General features: G+C 32.9%; 1 protein-coding gene across 1 annotated transcript in view; it reads right to left on the bottom strand.

Annotated features, from left to right (window-relative positions):
- The window catches only part of LOC132698212 (UNC93-like protein), a 122,491-nt gene extending 112,766 nt beyond the window's left edge, over nt 1-9,725 (bottom strand). Inside the window, exon 1 of the mRNA XM_060664162.1 lies at nt 9,370-9,725. The gene's annotated coding sequence lies outside the window, so the exon portion shown is untranslated. The remainder of the gene's footprint in view (nt 1-9,369) is intronic.
- Between the last annotated feature and the right edge of the window lie 9,869 nt (nt 9,726-19,594).

Consider the following 19,594-nt stretch of genomic DNA (forward strand, 5'->3'; position numbering starts at 1 on the left):
AATAATTTTCAATCCAGTAAAAGCATTATAATCACGGACAAAAGAGATAACAAAAACAATTACCATGGAAACGTTCATTTGTGAAATTTCTAGAATTCGTACATTGACAAAATTAAATATTCAAAAACGAATATATTGCAAACTGCCTTAGATATCGATATTGCCCAAGTAAGCATGAAGTCAAAACAGTCCCAGTTGTACAGAACTAAAAAAAAACAAAAAAATTCCGTATGAAAGCGCCCTCTATATAATGAGTGTTCATACTATTACCGAATTCGGATTTCCCACCTTTTTGAAAACGAGACTACTAGAATTTAAAAACTCTCTCTCACATTTTTCGAAAGTTTATTTATTTTTATTTTTATTTTCAACTTCCCGTATCTTTGTAACACTATTACAGAACAAGATATGGCGGATAAGTTATAGAACAGCAATGTCTGTTTACAGCTTACTAACTCTGTAGATGATTAAAACGTCATATAGGTACTAAAACGACTTTATTCGTTTTAGAGATACGTATCTCTAGGGATATCCGACAAATTGGCCGAAAACTTACCGGATGCAAGGTACAGGTTATCGACTGAAGAAGGGGAATAAAATTGCTATTAGGGTCAATTCATATATTAATTCTCTTCGTAAAAATAATTATCATGGTACTAAACTCTTTTCCTCATTATATATTATTAACAATTTAGGATTACGTTTAGGATTTCTAACATCCAAAAAGCCTATCACTTTTACGAGAATCTGAAAATTGGTGCTACTTCAGCAATAGAAGTAATTCCTGCTTCAGTTTCCACAATTAAATTATGACAGATTATGAGGAAAACGCATATTTTCCGAAAAATCCGGTATCGTGGATCTATCCAGATTTTGCACTGAAACTGACATAATTACCCTTATTGTTATTTCTTCTTTTAACAAGTTGCAGCATTGGAGACCTGTTGTGTATATCAATAGAAAATACATAGACTCTAGAGAATTAGAGAAAAAATAGTGCAAGTAATAACTCAACATTACTTTTTATGTACAGCGTTGTTCAATATGAGAAATGTTAAAATCTACAAAAAATAGTACAAAAGTTTCTTGTATTGACCTAAATTTCTAAAGATGCTTTTTATGAATACAATGAATATTTTTAATCGTATCATAATCGTGACGTTCCCTATGCAGAGACGTTTGACTCAATTCTCTGACATAAACAAAAACTGTCACACGGTTTTAATTATTTTTCAAATTCTATATTGTATAAAAGACTGAAATTCATGCCTCCTAATGAAGCAGGAGAAGAAATAAGCATGCTGTAGTGTAGTTATTGCTGCTACAGTGGTTCTCGATTTGTAAAGTTAGTCGATTTTTTTTAATGGACCTATAAAAGCTAACAACAGACAATTTCAACGACATGTATAATGATCATTTGGGAATCATTGGCTGGACATTGATTGAATGACTAATTTACTTTATTTTATTGCCAACAGAAAACTAATTATTTATGCTTTTAAACTTTGTTTAGCTAAATTTATAAATAAAATATTTCAATATATTTGCAAGCGGTTAGCAACCTCATGAAGATCACTAATTCCGAAACCCCCGTTGTTAAAATTGTCTTTTAATTCTCAATTAAATTATAAGGTAACAGGGAGCGCTATTTGCAAAGTAAAGTAAATTTACAAAACCCGAAACTTGGCAACATTGTCGCCTGTTCATCGCTTAAAATTTAGCTTTCTTCACATAACGCAATGTAAAGTTTAGTCCTCTATTGGGTATACATATATAAAAATCTAAAGCTATTACAAATAGTCTTGCAATGACAGTTCTCATTTGTGTCAAAAAATAACGCACTCTCCGAATGCGGATCAATATAAAGAGTGTTATTTAAAATAATAAAGTTTGTACCTGGCCTGAAAAAAAAAAACTCTGTATATATAAAAATAATATACTTAAGCAGCTTAAGTTAGCGCAAGGAACTTTTGAAGTAAACTCCTTTTTGTAGATCTCAGCAGTTATTCGATCGAATAGTGATCGGTCATCTTATGTGGACTACACTGTACAGGATGTCCCAATTTCGAGGGCGTCTATTAGGATCTCGGAAACCAAGTTCGAAAATATGAAGTCGGCTAAAAAGAAGCAAAGTTAAGTAGTTTGGTATTTAATTTAAATCCATTTTTAAAATCGAGAAAATTCTGGTTAGTTTGGGAGATATTCGATAGAAACGGAAAGTCAGAATTTTTTTTTGAAATCTTTCCTACAAATTGTCATTATTATGTTTTAAGTATGACGTTTCCGTTTTGTGTGTCCATCGTCTTCATTTTTTCAAATACAGACCAGCGTTTTTTATTTATTCCCGTCACTCCGCCTTACCGCGTTAACATTGAGAATAAAGTTAAATTTGTATACAAAAATAATTATGAAGCACATACACACATAGTTATTTTGTTAATTATTAAAGTGCCAGTTACCTTTGACAGTATTTTCACATGTAGTAAAAAACGTGTTTTAAAATAAAGAAAAACGCCATATGTTACGTAGGTATCTATTACTATCTAATTGAATCAGAAATTGCTAGTGAACAGTACCTAAACCAGTATCCCCAGCGAGTTCAATCATGTCCCAATTTTTTTGTAGTTTAACGTCCGAAAGATATAAACAATAGATATTAAATTACAGTGGACAGCAAATAAAAAACACCTTGAAAATATTATTTCCAAGTAAGTGCATAGGAAATCTAGGTCGACGATGGCCTGTCAGAAGTCCACTGGATTATTCGGGAATTTAAAAAAACGTTTATATCTTGAAACCCCGAATGACCTAAATGAACTACAATTTATTTCGAGAAATTCCTGCGCGGCCGCAGCAAATGACTTTCAATTTGAACATCTTACATGATTCTAGGCTGTATTATTACCAAGCAAAGAAAATATCATCAATATTAATTTCCCGGTTATTTTCTTGTTGATTTTGCTGTAATGGTATATTTCTTTCTACTTTTTTTAAAAACGTGTTTTTTTTTCGATACTGCAATAACTATAATTAAAACTCTAATATTTAACGTATAGGTCCAGACGGTTTAAAAAAATAATACTTTTATTTCATGGCCACCTTATCTTTTTGTGTAAATTTGGTTTAACTGTTAATTTTTGGCGGTATTGTTCAGTAAACCATAAGAATCAGAACGTATTAAAAAAAAGTATTAAATCAAATATCTATGTCTGCGTTTAAAAAATATAAGTTGATGATGGGCACACAAGATCGAAACGTGATACTTAATAGTGCTAACTTATAGGGAAGAAAAAGTTACAGTAAGGCAGAGTGATTTGTTTTCAAAAAAATTTTAATTAAGGCCAGGAAAGATTATATGCCAATTAGCTTTTTCCAGGAAATCTCCGGAACTAATCGGAATATTCTCTATTTTGAAGGGGGTTTAAATTAAGCATCCAAAAGCACAACTTTGCTTCTATTTAACCGTTTTTGGGTATCTCTTACGGTTTCCGAAATCCCAATAGTCCGCCTCGAACTTGGACCACCCTGTACATACTACAGAAATGTTAAAATCGCTCAAAAATCGATACTACTCCGATATTGCATTAAGCCAGAAAATTAACCGTCTATAAAAGCCGAGAAAATCAATTATCGGCGATCATTCGGATCAGCGAGGCGCCTCCACATTCCTTGTTAAAAACTTTCTTCCTTGTTGGATTTTAAACGATATTTCTCAAGCCGATTTTTATCGCCTAAATGCGATAGTTACGAACTCGTTAATAACAACCCGCGTTTCATTTATGGAAAGTCTGCGGCCGTTTCCAAATTGTTGCAAAATTCTTGTCAAAAGAAGCCGAGTCTGTTACGAAAGTAAAAGTTTTGTTCGAAATGATTTTCAGATATCGCTCGCACAAAAACCTGACAGTCGTTGATTTGGACGGGGCGTTTTTTCAATTTTGATATAAGATCAGCACACGAAATTATAACCTTTGGCTCTAATTGTATTTTTGCCCAGCCATTAAAAGGGTACAAAAATTGTTCGGGTTTCATCCACCGCTGAAGTTTCTACTGTATCAAAAGGAAGTCAGTCAATCAGATTTTCAAAATCAGACATAAGTTTGCTATCTCGTTGGTGGAGAACCCATTAACTTAGTCCCGGACAACACTATTTTCAGTAAAATAAACATGATTTCTTTCTGATATTGTATAAAAAATAGTTTGGTTTCGTTCACAATTCGGTGCCGTGGTGGATTCGTCCAAGTCTTGAAGGAAAAGTCCTACTGCTCCGAAATACAAATATGTACAATACGAATTACTATGTTATGGGTATAATTCAAGGAAAGATTGATAACCGGAGATTTTCAAACTTTTTCAGATAAATTCAGTGTAATTAAAGCTTCGAGTCTAGAGAAAAAAAAATAGATTTGCAGAAAGTATTACTTGGAATTGTTTTGAAGGCACAATACAAAAATGCCCTTTGAATTATCGATATCTGCAGCGGATCAAATTAAAATTAGGTGGATTTTAACTTCAGATATTGTTCCTGTGCCATTTTTAGCAAAAACTAACACTGGCGCAAGTAAGTAGATCCACAATATGAAACATCTGTTACTGTGGACGTGCATACATTGTTGAAATCGAAGTAATTCAAATGACTTGAGATTTTTTTTTTCGGTGCTAGTTTGACTAACTGGCCGTCAGTACTAGTGAAAATTAGATACATTTAGTGACTACACCATATTTTAGATGAAAGGTTACGAGATCGCCATTAGACGAATTAGTGATTTGCTTAAATTGATCACAACTTTTTTGAGATTTTATGATCATGTTTTTTCACTTGAATAAAATTGTTCCAAAACTTTAGCTTTTTTGAAATATTTATTTTTGCAAAATAAATAAAAACACATTTTTTAAGCTGGCCGCGTTTACCAGTAAAATTTTACTGAGGAATTTGTTTGAAAAGTTTATATCTTTCAGAAAACATATTGGTGCTTTATAAACCTTAGTAGGAAATTATTACAGATTAAGTTGATTTGTTAGCTATCGTTTGGTATGTCATGAAAAGTATGTTACCTCAGATTTTTGATAAAATATTTTTGACGTCGGTATTACAGTGCTGCGTCAAAGTGGTTGTCGGGAAATTTGTTTATTATTTTTTGCTCTATTTTGAAATTAATGTATATAAGATCAGACACATGTTACTTAAACAAAATAATAGCAAACTAAACAGTACAGACAATAAAATTAATAACCGAACTTTGGAGACAGATTGTCCCCATCATTCCGGTTGTGTTCAAATGAAGAAATTATCTATCCCATTTAACATGTATGGCATTTGTTTCTCTAAAACGAAGACAAGAGAAAGACAAAATTTTTCGAGTTAGAGCAGAACATACCGTGTAAAATAAACTTTTTTAGACATGGGTTAAAAAAACAGTTTTTTTAGTTGATGCAGTTTAGACTGTTGCAATGATTTATTGATTTGAATATTTTTCTGTAACAACGTTATTTGAAATTATGATAAATCAATAAATTATCAATTTCCAAAAAAAAAATCGATAGTATATGTACGAGTAAACAAAGTCTCACAAAATGAACTATTAATAATTTGCATGTTAATTTGTGAAAGAGATTTCCATTAATCAATTCATAGGAAGGGCGAACTCTTACCATTGAGTGCTAATAAAAATATTTGTTTTTGTGCACGCATATATATAATATTTGTTAACTCGATTAGGCAACATTAACAATAACAATAATGATAATCGTTCTAGTGTGGGTCAATTTATAAATGGTTTTATTAAAAGTTTTCAACTATCAAAAACTGAATTCATCCCAGCTATGGAAAACATAAAATATTCTACAGAAATCACTACAAAATAATGTAAATTGACAGATCAAATATTAGAGTTCCATACAACACCAATACAAATAGTTATTTAATTTTATTCATTAATATTTTCCTTTCCTAAATGAAAGGTACTATGTTAAATTAGGGAGTGTCGACAGCTCTTATGCAACCATAGCAACTACGCACTCTAGCGGTGAAGAAAGAAACATAAAAACTAGAGTCTAGACTTTCTCGCCGCCGCTAATAGATCATCCGGTATATTTTCTAGCCGAAACAACTTGTCCATCTTTAAAATAAAAGTAACCTCCAACGCATCAAACAAAAGTCCAGGGTCGAGCCAAGTTCTAATCAAACATGAATTACAATAATCGCCCAAAATCCGTTTAAGCACGTTTCTATTTGAATTAGTTTGACAACAATCGGCAGTATGTACATTAAAACCGTATTCAAAAGTATGTGAAAGTATTTATACCTGGTTAAATTCATTTAAGTTCGAGGATTGCCCAGAATCTAATTGCGAATTGATTGCGAATTGCAAATCAAGCGTAATATTGTGTAGAAAACGCTACGAATTTAGAAAGACTTTTCGAAATTTTCGTCAGACGTGCCATCAAATACGACCAATAAAATCAGTCAGTCAGAACCAGTTCCATCTATACCGGGTTTCGCAAAAGGGGTATTCAACACAGCAAATTAACAAACATTTTTATAGTAATAGTTTTTTTTTCATTTGATTTAATTTGATGTTTTCTCATATGAGAAAAAATGTAAATCTAGCAAAACTTATAAAGTTTATTATTCAAGAATTCTGGGAAGCCATTTTACCAGATATTTTTCTGGTTTCTGTTCCCATAAAACTAAGATTATTGCATTTCACTTTTTTTGAAAAAACAAATTTTATTTGTCTCAAAATGCGTTGGCAGCGATACAAGCAAAATAAATGAATCCGCTTAGCGTTGATAACCTAAGAAGAGCCCTTTTCAACAACTCGAATTGCGACCCAACGCGTTCAACCATTCTGAAGTTATTATCCACAAACAGCGTATTTTTGAAATCCATTCTTGTTGAAAACCTTCCATCCTAGCAATCTGTACCTTTAATCGAAGCTGAACACATCCGAATTGATATACAAATGATCAACAACATTTCTAAACAAATAACATAAAATTTATAGCGGCAGTTCTCTCAAACAGCAAAAGTGATTTGATTGTCAAAAACTTTTACAGTACATTTCTTCTTGCTTTTTGAGATCATTTCCATATGTCTGCTCCACAACTTTATAAGACATTCACCGTCGTCTTTTAAGTATAACTACTGTAATTTCAAGCCTTGCATGCACTGTTCCTAATGCTGCTTTTAAGTGCTTTCTTTAGTTTTTGTTAGTTCTTTGGTTTTGTATTGGTTATGTGCACCCTTCAAGCAGACTATATCTGTGTTTTTGATTGGCTATAATTTTAAATAAGTATATACCACGAAAAAATCCAGAATATTAAAATTTTCAAATAAATATTGCCACATACAACATTCAAATTTTAGAATTTCATTCTTTAAACACTTATTCTCGAAGATATGTCCTTGAATTAGAACAGAGTAAGCAAATTTATAAAAGCAAAGTTTTGAAAAAATAGATGTCGATGGTGATTAATTTTTTATATACCTGTATTCAAGGTTATAATATTCACCACTGTTAGTCAATAACACTGGTTTGTCAACTTGTCAAAAGTTGTTTCGAGAAGTTCTATACATATTTTTTTATTTAATAAATTGGTACGTTGAAGAATGCAATAAAAAATATACGCCTGGAATGTTGCCTTAATATTCTTTAGGCAACAAGATATTTTTGTCCAACACCGTAAAGTGAAAATATCACTGTCAATTGGCAACCTGGAATATGTGATAATCTCATTATTTTATGGCGTAATAACTTTTTTATTACTATAATGTTCCATTATTTTTTATTGAAAGTTATAATAAAATGCAAAAACTGTGTATTATATTTATTTCGATTAAGCAGAACATAACGTCTGACAGTACGTCAGGCATATATATATCGACGTACATTCAGTATCAAAACATAATAAAATAACTGTCGATAAAAATAAGCACTTAATTCCTTCGCTAGCAGTCTCCATATTTTACAGATATAATGACCATCCATAATAGGCATCACTATACAGTTTCTTTTGCGTAATATTTTTTTTACCAAAATACCGGCTATTTAATTTCAAATAACGGAAAATCGGGATTTTAAAAATTTAGTCTTAATGCTACTTACGCTTAACGAGTTAAAAGAGAAATACATAAAACATAAATCGAAAATAAAAATAAGGACAGTCATCCAAATAAAGAACGAATAAGAGAGGAAAAAAAATGAACCAGATGGAATTTAAATTTTTTGAACTTTATAACTTTGAAATTACTTTTAACATATTTTCCAAGAGATCATCCCTTTGTACATACAACGCAAGTTTTTTTAAACTAACCAAATCACATTTATGACGTTCAGACAATTTCTTATAAAATTAAATATGTTGTCCTTGACGTTCTGAACAAGTCTTTCGTGCCCACAGTTGGAAAAGGAGGAATTTAAATATGTTTTATATAATTATAACAAAAATCCATTATAAAATAAAACCTTTATTTTTTGACAAAATTCTTAGAAATTTATTTTTTATAGATCGATAGACATGATGTATATTGAAAACAAACGGTCAGATTTGCAAAAAACTGTGACTTTTTCTATATATTGACAGCCAAAGAAAAAATGCAAAACTGTATAGTATGCAGTACCGGCTTTCAATACTGTTTAAAATTCTGGGAAAATATCTAGATTATAGAAACCCTATTTTCTAGGTATTTTAGGAAAATATTTTAAATTAACAGCGTCCTTGAAGAAAAAATCCCTAGAATATCAGGCAAAAAAAACGAGATTTGGTTAAAATTGATATCGATATAGAATTTTGGACGAACTTAAGTGAAAATAACACATGCGATATCAGTTTTGTCCAAATATGCAGACGGAGCTACGTGCAGGATTATTTTGATTAATTCAGGTTACTAAAATGTATTTTGCGCCAATTTTATTCTACTGAATATGTCGACAAAATAGCATAGTTGTAAAATCTATTGTTGATTTTTAAAATATTTCACTTTTTATAAAAATTTATTCCGAAAAATGGTATTTTTTAATATAATGCGAAATATAAAGCTATTATGAACTAATTCATAATTATATAATTATATAGTAAAAACGACGGTGGTTGCCAATATTTACATCATTTAATTTATATAGTAACACACAAATACTATAAAAAAAATAATTTTGAATATACAATACAAGTCCAAAATAAGGTGCCGTAATTTTGCATACTTTTGAAGTGTAATAAAATAAACCTCGATATAATAATTTTGGCCCGCCCACAAAAAATTAATTACACGTTATTTTATTTATTATTAAAATTCATTTGACGTTCGTTCAGAACGTCGAGGACTACAACATACTATTTTTTTTTAATTTGCCCAAAGAAAAAACGACTTACTTGAAAATACTAGAACGCCGACTCCGTACGGTCAGTCGCTGTCCTTCCGTTTGCCCGGGCACCTGGACTTACAAAATTTCGCCCTGCGGAGGTCCGTGGGAGCGCGCAAAACGTCGCAATCACCACGTGAAACGCACTTCGGTTCGGGTACTGTCGCGTACGAACCCAGCTTGCGCGGCCGCACGAGTAAATCGCGAACAATGAATCGGTGGCGCGGTGGTATTAAATCGGGTGGCACTTGCTGAGGTACCACTCTCCCGCGTGTGCACCACGACCAAGAGTTGAATAGGTACTGGCCACGGTACCTCTCGAGTGGTGGCTGCCTTCACCAAGAGCAGCTTTTACGGCGATAGTTCACGTGCTGCTGCTGCAGGTTCGACTACGTTAAAGCTCCGCTACTGATAAGGGACGAGACGTATTTTGGTTCAATCTCTAAGCTAATCGATGTATCACTTGCCGGTAGTAAATTCGCTAATTCAGTTGTTTACTTGAACTGGGATTATCGTTCGTCCGAAGGATCGCCGTTTTCTAATTAGCCGATGGATTTGAAACATTTCGAAGTCGTTCGTTGCTAGCAAAAATTAAGTCGCGTTTTAATTGCCGATATTTAAAAAAATGTATGTTTTATTAATGATTGAATATTAATAATGATAAATTATTGACAAAATAATTAATGAGTGGTTCGGCTATAAGCATACGACCGAACCGTCGTTAGAATCGGATTTTTAGACCGCGTTAAAGATTGTTTGAATGCTTTCCAATACGTTTAGCTTAATAGAAAAAAAATAGTGTAGTACTGGCTCAACATTTTTTTCTACTTTCCCTTCTTTAAAATAGCGAAATATCGAGGGTGCGGAAAGTGTCACTTTATGACGTCAGTTTCGTTACCAAAGGCTACTTCGGACATTTCTGTAAAAATCGAAATTGTTGTTAACAAATAACCAGATAAATTAAGAATACCCTACTACGCCCAAATTTATATAATTAAAAAAATGTTTAACACTACATTTTAAACGCGATGAAAACATACCTACGCGAAAATCGTAATTTAGACGGCAACCATATTAATTATTCAGTTAACAAAACAGTTTTAATTGTCATTGTTCTTAATGTCAGCTTTCGAATTTCGTTCCACTCGGGGAGAAAAACATCTCAATAAACTCTAATGAACATTATTCTTACATTCAATCCACAATTATCATCAGGAAAAATAGAAATTAAAGCTAGGATTCGTTAGAAAGTGAAAATGATAATTTGGTGTAGTTATTGGTATTCAAAAATTGTAAATTATTGTTTAGTAAGGTCCTTACGCCCTAGTTTTAATGAATATTGTTTGTTCTACTATGTTGCATGGTATTTTGTTTTAATTGTAATTTCGCAAAAATGTAACATATAATACGTAATAAAAAAATATGTATTTTTGGTTACATACACCTATTGTAACTGTCTGGTTCTCATATCGCTTCCCTGCACACAGGCGCAACACAGAATGCATGTGTAACTGGTGGCCTAACCACTTGGCGTTAAATCGATAAATAAGAAAACGAGGCGAAAATATGTTAATGTTTCAAATTCAGGACTTAACCATCTCGGTCGTCAACAAATTAGGGTCACCCTAAGTTTGGTGAAGAATTAAACGTAATTATATATACAGTCATGGGCAAATAATTGAGATATTTAATGAATTATTCTAAGAACAAGCAAATAAAGACTTCCATAGAAGAAAGAATAATACATAGAAAAATTGTAATAAATAATATTGTTTTTTTTCAATTCAACTCTTTACAATACTTCCTACATAATTTTTATTGATTATGTGCCGAGTAATCAGATGAACTATAGTCGTTGGAGTTCTGAGAAATAATAAGGGGCTCTACAGTGCATTTTAGCATGTCATCAGTTCTCCACGTTCTTTCTTCTATTTCCATCACATATATGTCACACTTACAACATTTTTACAATTCACTAAATTTATAACCTCTTGAAAGAGGGTTTCATCTCAAAAGGGGCGCCTTGGATACCTTGTTTCGCACGAAGAACTTAATTCACATTTACAATCTACAGTATTTCCTTTTTCAGCATTTCTTACTAAAAATTTTTCTTATTTAAAGCAAATGAATGATCTCTTATTTTCTTGAGCTTGAAATTTCCCTTTCAAACTTCTAGTAGACATTAAATAGTAAAGATGATAAAACGCATCATTGATGGACACCTTTTTGTATATTTATTTCGAAAGATGTTGATTCTGCTACTGTTATTGTGACTTTTTGTTGACTAGGTTGGCAATTATACGTATATCTGCATTTTTTATTCCTAATGAGTGTAACATTTCGAGGAGCTTTTTATGTCGGACTTTGTCAAACGCCTTTTCAAAATCACTGAAGCAAAGAAACATATCGTAGTTAATGTCGCCAGCCCTTTGGATCAATACTTAAATGCCAAATAATGCTTCTCTGGCACCTAGGCTATTTCTGAATCCCGTGTGAGTTTCCCCGATAGGTTTTTCTGGTTGAGAGTATATTCTATTGTGGATTATATACAGAAAAATCTTGACAACATGACTCATCAAGCTAATCGTATTTTTTGGCGTTGCTGAACTTAGGAATTGGGATGAAGGTTGGTAGAAGCCATTCTCTTGTCGTGATGCCTATTTGATATATTTTATTGAACAACTTTGTTAGAGTGTTTATGTGGTTTTCTTGCAGTTCTTCCGCTCTGATTTCATCAAGTTCTGTCGCTTTATTGGTATTTAGTAGTCTGATTGCTTTAATTGTTTCTTCCTTAGTAATATTAATAATCTCTTTTACTTCTATGTGTTCTGGATCCTCATAAATTTCTTTATGAAACAGTTCAGATATATGTTTTTCACATCTTTTAATTTTTTCATCCGTTTCCCAAATTGCTTTGTCATTTGATCAGATGATGTTTAAATTTTTGCCTTTTTACATGTATATTGCTTCTATTATCTTCTTGTGAACTTTGAATGTGTCATATTTTTTTCTCCCCTATTTCTACGTTTCTGTTAGCCATGCTCCTGTTGTTTTGATCTTTTGCAGTGTAGTTTTGTGTATTTGTTTATACTCCTCTTCATTTTTGTTTATATATTTTCGGCGTTCCTCCATTAGTTTCAATATGTCGTCAGCCATCCATTCTTTTTAAGGCGCAGTCTTATCACAGTAAATTGTGGTCAGAGTTAATGTCAACTCCTAAGTAAGTTTTCGCTAAATTTATAGCGTTTCGATTGCGTGTATTGGTGGCAATGTAATCAATCTGGTTTCTTATTATATTGTTATTGCTGTCAGTGGAAAATTTCCGTGTGTATATTCATTTAAGTAGCAGTTCAAAGAATGTATTCATTAAGGCAAGAGTGCGTTCTTTGCAAAACTCGACTAATACATCTCCTCTTTCGTTGCGGATGTCAAGTCTGTATTTTCCCACCACGTTGTCTTCATCTCCATTTCCAACTTTGTCTTTGAAATCTCAAAGGAACAAAGTTATATCTTCTTTCTTAAAGTCTATGATTGTTGTCCTCAAATCATGGTTCAATTGTTGGATGTCTTCTTCATTGCCATCAGCTGTTGGAAATGTTGATATTGGTTGGTTTTGCACTCATTCTCAGTACTGCAATCCTCTCTGATATAAGTAGAATCCAGCTCCGACATAGTGTTGAATGTTATCATTTAATGAGCAGTAAATGCGATGGTCCAAAATTGTGCACTCCCCGCTTCCTGGCCACCTCACTTCACTATCGCGTAGAGTGTCTCTTTTCATTCTTTTCATCTCTTTGACCATGTTGGTAGCTTTTCCAGCCCGATACATACTTCGTACGTTCCGAGTGCCGATTCTCTTCTGTTGTTTTATCTTTAGGACAGTGGATGACCGGGGTATTCTTAGCACCCCGTCCCCACTGAAGGAGTGTAACGGAGATAATTGATTCTCAGCCATTATAATGACCTGGGGAAGACTTTAGTAGCTTCGGTAGATTCCGTTGCTTCTACTCAACCGCATCTTACGTGGAAAGCAGGCACTGTCGGATAGTCGCTCCAATATCACGAGCTGAATCTGAGTTATCTGGGTTACCAATAAATATTGGTTGATGTACCGGCTGTACCATTAGGTAGTGCAAATTTGGAAAGTGTTAGTTTTGCTTGATTGCGTTTGCTGAATCATAAGAGTCGCAGAAATTAATTCAAATTTGTGTTTGTTAACTAGATAGAGGCTGTTAAAGTACAGTTTTCTGAATGGTTAGTTGTTCATCTTTTTTTTTTGTTGGGGTCTGTCAGATCCATCAGAAAATAATTCGCAAAAGAAAGAGGTCGTCCTATAGAGGCAGCAGGTGTTTACAGTATTCCGTGCAGCTGTTGCAAAGAATACATTGGAGTAACAGGTCGAAAAATATCAATCAGACTAAAAGAACAGCAGAGATCAGTCAGACTTCAACAGCTAACTTCAGTAGCGGTTTCTGAGCATCTTCACGAACAAATTTTATTTGATAGGTCCAAAATATTTGCATCTAGCTGTTTCGTCTATCTACCTTTAATATCCCTAAAGCAATTAAAGGCCGCCCCTTTTCCATTAGGCCCTCTCCTGCTGGTATTTAAGGTGAGTACAGAGCAATCGACAAATCAGGTTCACAGCAGCAAGCAGAGTCAACACCCGACACGGAAGAAATGCAGAAGATGTGTACCTACAAGTTAAGAACTAGTCTATTCACAATTTGAACCCTGTAGAAACCCTAGCAGCCAGTACATTATTAGTTTGTAACAATTGACGACCACTCATAAGAAAAGCTAAAAACCATAATTTTTCTGAAACCTAACCAAATTCAATTTGCAAAACCTAAAAAACCCCAAAATAACACCGAAAATGTTGTTAACAAAAGTTTTTAATTATTTCTATTTTTAATGGGATAGGGGAGTGTAGCGAAAAAACTGGAAAACGCTGACAAATTCTTACGTAAAACGCGAAAACCCCCGTGGCCAAAAAAAAACACATAATTGGACAATTTAATCTCTAATATCTGATAGTCGATTGCTGAGGATTTGATTAATTTTATTTACCGAGATTTGATCAATTTTATTTAATGGATATCGGCGTCATTTGCGCAATGATTTTATTGTCCTAATAAATTATTAGTTACAAGATACATTTATTTGTTAGCGAATTTCTAAGTTCCTAAGTTACTGAAAAGGAGAGCAGTTCTTCGAGAATACGATAGCCATTCGTTGGAAGTTTTTTGAAATATAAAAAAGTTTGAAACTGGGAATTGGGAATTGGGGTTATTCAATATTTCCCTTAATTTGAAAATGTTTTGAAGGTCACACCACCTCTGGTTACACCGAAAGTGGTCATTAACATAATGATTTTAAGTGGAACACTCTATACATTATTTTATTATTAGATTTCCGAAGAAAGTTTATGATCAGTCTCATTAGGTTTCTTAGCTATTAGCTCAATATCTTTATTTTTAAATTTTTTGTTGCAGATTTCCTCCTATTTTTAATGGTGGACTTTTTATCCATTGTTGATTGCTGTTGAAGCAGTGGAGTAAAAATTCAATTCTGTATCGATTCTCTTGCTTCTGGAGGCGCACTGATATGATTCCTATTCCAAAAAACAACAATTCTTAAGAACTGTCGGATTTCAGGTAAATAAATTTATTACCCGTGGTTTCAAAGGTTTTTGAAATGATGTCAGAACAACCTAACGACGATTTAATGCATCTTAGTGTTATCTCTGTTATCACAGTCTGGATTTTGAGCATTAAGTATCAGCAAATGCCATGTACTCCTTAAATATACCAAGGACTTTGGTACCCTTTGCTCCAAACATTTACTTAATTCGGAGTTGTTTGGGTGGGCGAAGTCAGAGAGTGTCTTTTGGCGAAAAATTTTCGCTAGAAATACACGGGAGTTCCCCAAGGCAGTATCCCTTCTTGTTTTCAGTGTGTACCACATATTTTACTGATTACTTAAAACATCTAAAATCGCTTCAATATGCTGGCGATATGAAGCTACATTTATCGTTTAGGTTTCCATACTCGCTGTGGACAAATAGTCCAATAATTTTGATTTGCGTCTTATTTCAAATAATTTTTCTGCGCATGCTCTTTTCCTGAATAGAACTAAAATACTGGTATTAATATTTGGTAAAAATGTTTTAAAGTAATAACTTTGACAATCTATTGAATAAAAAAAAATCCCTGTAAAAATGTAGAGGTATTCTTCAATGATAATCTTCACTTCGCATTTCAAGTATCTTATTTTCTTCAGGATTTAGAATTTGTTAACTACGGACATCAAATTATGCTTAAGTTATGCTCTGGTCCTTTATCCTTCTATCCTATTGTAACGTAGTGTATTGGCCTATCGACAACAGCAAACTAGATTTCAGAGACTGCAGGATAGCTGTTTAAGATTTTGTTACAATATAAGGAAATTTTGCAACATGTTTATTTTGAATGTTAATGTAAGGTAATGATTATAATTTCAAAAATAACCAAAAAGTACACTAGCTCTTTTGCCAGCCCCAGAGCTAGAAATCGGGGGGTTTCAAATCGGGTGGCCGTGCGGGACAGTTCCAAGGTCCTTATGGCCCAATCTTCAAACATTAATGTCAACTGCTGGTGCAGAACTATAGTAGAATCCCGCTCATTGTGGCCGAGTTGATACGAAGTGTTTGCCCTATCACTTTATTTTCCGTTACATAAATTTTTCCTCCACTCATTTGAAAAAAAAAATATAGTTCTATCTATTTTTGTTTTTAAAATGAAAAATGTAGACATTATTTGTCCGCCATATTTGTAGTGAGATGTCTAACTAATGGTTGTCTGTTGACGCGGCGTTTATTTAACAAACTACCGTTTATTTTAAACAACGAATCATCCCCTTAAGATTTTTGAATTGTTTCGAAATATATAGTGTGGCAAAACTCGCGAAGCTTTTCCGACGTTTTGGAAGATTATTTTCTGGCTGACTCAGTAGTGGTTTTCAATAACGCAAGTTGTCAGTCACAACGCTCAGAGCAGACTATATAACCTGATCTTGAAGGAAGCAAGAAATTATAAACTGGTTCACCACCAACAAACATAGTGTAACTGTGCTGCGCCATACACAGCTATCGTTTGATCAAGCGATTTAGCAAGTGACCAGAGAACTTTCGAAAAGCTAACCACTTCCACCGAATTGCAACAGGAACGAACTATCAACTATGGGAATGCTGGTAAGGCGGCATGCTAGTACGCTGCGAATTTGACTATCGGGTGGTTTGAGGTTTAAACGCCCCTACTTTTGATATTTTTGGGTTTAGTTATTACTAAGTTATTAAGTAGTGTCCAAAGCTGTAAGAACAGACGTACAAATTTGAGTTGACTTAAATAAACGTTTTTATTTACTCCGCATCCCCCTGATTTTTAATTTGCTACCACAATTTCAATTCTGCCGTTTGTGGAACACACCGAACAAGTGTCATCGGCAAATTTACAGACACTGATCCTGTGTTTCTATTTTTCGACAATTATAAATTCGGATACTTAATTATAAAAAATACAAAGCGTTTATGCACAATACGGAACAACATAAACGGTATGCATAAACAGGTCGCTTTTAAATAATGCTGACTAACCATTTGGCAATTAAAGTTATGAGGTTTACTGGAATCTTTTGGCCGGCTGCGGTCAGTTTTTATGATTAGATTAGATTAATAACTGGAATGACAATAATAACACCATGTAAAATAATGTACAGTCGTTACAGCAGCATTTTCTCTACAGCCCCAATTACTTACTTGACTTTTTATAAATCTGCTGCCGAATTTTGAAAACACACGCCACAGAACCCAAGGACTCATCCGAGCGATTTATTTACTAACCGACAGCGAAAGTTTTAGTAAAAAAAGAGACATACTAACCAGCAAAAAGCGAGGAAAAACGCTGGCTTATTTCGAAACTAATTGAGCTGGAATATTGTCGATCATATAGTTCGCAGTTGGTTAAAAAACATTGAACTTTGTGTCAAAAATCAGGATCCTCTAAAAATGGTTTCACTGAAGAAATTAAAAACGTGTGACTGGGTGTGGTAATTCCAATCAAGCATTTTTTCTAATGTTCCTCTATTTAAAAAATGGTAAAAAATTATACCATTTTTCATTTTGATTGCATTTCCCAATTAATGGGAAATGTATACGATTAGTCATCAATCTCCCCACAAAAATGGTCCATCCTAGGAGGCCACGCATGTCCCACTTTGATAGGTATATGTATATTGTAATGACAACGTAGATAATTTATTACAGGTTGAACTTAATGTCAAAGAACACGGTCTTGCTGGAATACCACGTTTTCCCCGTAATTTTGCGGGAGTCGATTTTTTTCTTTTAGTTCTGCCACTTTATAATTTTTCCTATTCTTGTAAGCCCTATTTTAAGATTTAATCTTTCTTCTTTATTAAATCATTTTTCCTTGCATTTTGAATTAACTCTTTACTTTATTACTATTTGAACAATAACTGCAACTTACATGATACGATTACATGATTATGATTTAGATCCCTATGCCCACTACAAAATATTTGATAACAGGGTATTTTAATTTTATAAAATTCATTTATTTTCTGCATATTAGTTCTTTAAATCTTTTTTGTTTAATAATCCTTTTTTCAGACAGACACTACATATTCATCTTATATTTATATTGAAATATGCTATTATACTATCTAGACATGAATAAAAGTACTTGTTGAACTTGACGATATTGTTATAATCTTTGGCCCCAAATTAACATGTTTAATTTAGTTTTTTGAAAGAATGCAATACCCAATATAATACATTTTTTTTTTAAATAGCATTCTCAAAAAAAAAGAGAAAAAGTTAAAAAATTCCACAATCAATATTAGTAGGTATAGACGTTTCATCTGCGTATAAAATGCAGGGTGTTCATAAAACGAAATGTTGGCATTTATAAATTTCGAAACTCATACAGCAAAAATAGACACTCGGTATAATTCTAGAATTGAAAGTCACGAAAACTGATTAAACCTAAGTGTGTGTATATGGATTTCCTTTTGCGAATATTACTAGTTTCTTAATATTCTGATTTTCGATTAACAAGTCAAATAAATTTAAATATTTCCTATCTGATGAAGGTTAGCGAAGAATTGGGACATCCTGTATAATCTAAAAATGAATAATCTAGAAATTCATTTAAATATAAAGAAAGTTTGCATTTAAAATTTCTTGATAACTATTTCTAGGTTTACTAGATTTTGAGCAAAATGTATGGGTCACCGTATATGAACCACCTGGTATTTAGGGTCTGTATTTCGAAGAATTTGGAACATGGTGCGTTATTTACATCGTTGATGTCCAGTTGCCAGAAGATTAGAGGAACTATTTTTGCACAAAGTTTGTTTTATTAATAAATTTGTGTCGTCGTAACATTGTCAACTATAAGTTAGTCGTGAGTCTACGACATTTTACAATTCGCATTCAAAATTTAGTAATATATCATGCATATGTCTACTTGTCATATAAAAGGGCTTTTGATTTTCTTGCAGAATAATTAAATTACAATAAATAACTAAAATAATAATTTTTTTGGGAGTAGCAGGCTTGTATATAACTCGGCACGAGAGTTGTTGTTTGCGGAAATTACTAATAACAATGAAAACTTTGATAGCTTCAGTACTTTTTAGAAATGAACGTCGCAAGAAAACCCTAATTAAATTTTATACCTACGGCTCAGGTAATTATATTTGCTATATAAATTGAGCCAAGGTGCATTAAACATCCTATTTCGTGTTGAAAATGTGGGATCAAGACACTCGCGATTTCCTTGACACCAATCTCTAGTTTTTCTAATAATGGGTTGCTTTTAGGACGTGAGGTAAACGTTGCTTCGAGTAACATGCCCAAATTACTGTTACATACTGAATGATACACAGTAACAAAAATGTGATTAACTAACCCACTAAGCTAAGCTAAGTATTACTACTAGCATATTAAAAATTTAGGTATGCGCAGTTAATCTAGTGTCAACATTATTAACAATTTTAGTAAAATGACAAGTACGTCTTTAATAATTCTCGCTTATCAGTGAACGGAAAAGTCATTGTTTCAAATGTGTGTGATTGCCTCAGATATGATAATCCCAGTTCCATTCCCGTCTTGGAGAAAACATGAGATAATCGACGGGCTTAGCAGCAAAGATAATGGATTTGAAGAAAACATG

Source organism: Cylas formicarius, unplaced genomic scaffold (genome assembly GCF_029955315.1).
Source record: "Cylas formicarius isolate icCylForm1 unplaced genomic scaffold, icCylForm1.1 PGA_scaffold_2__14_contigs__length_35257938, whole genome shotgun sequence".
Taxonomy (NCBI): Eukaryota; Metazoa; Arthropoda; class Insecta; order Coleoptera; family Brentidae; genus Cylas; species Cylas formicarius.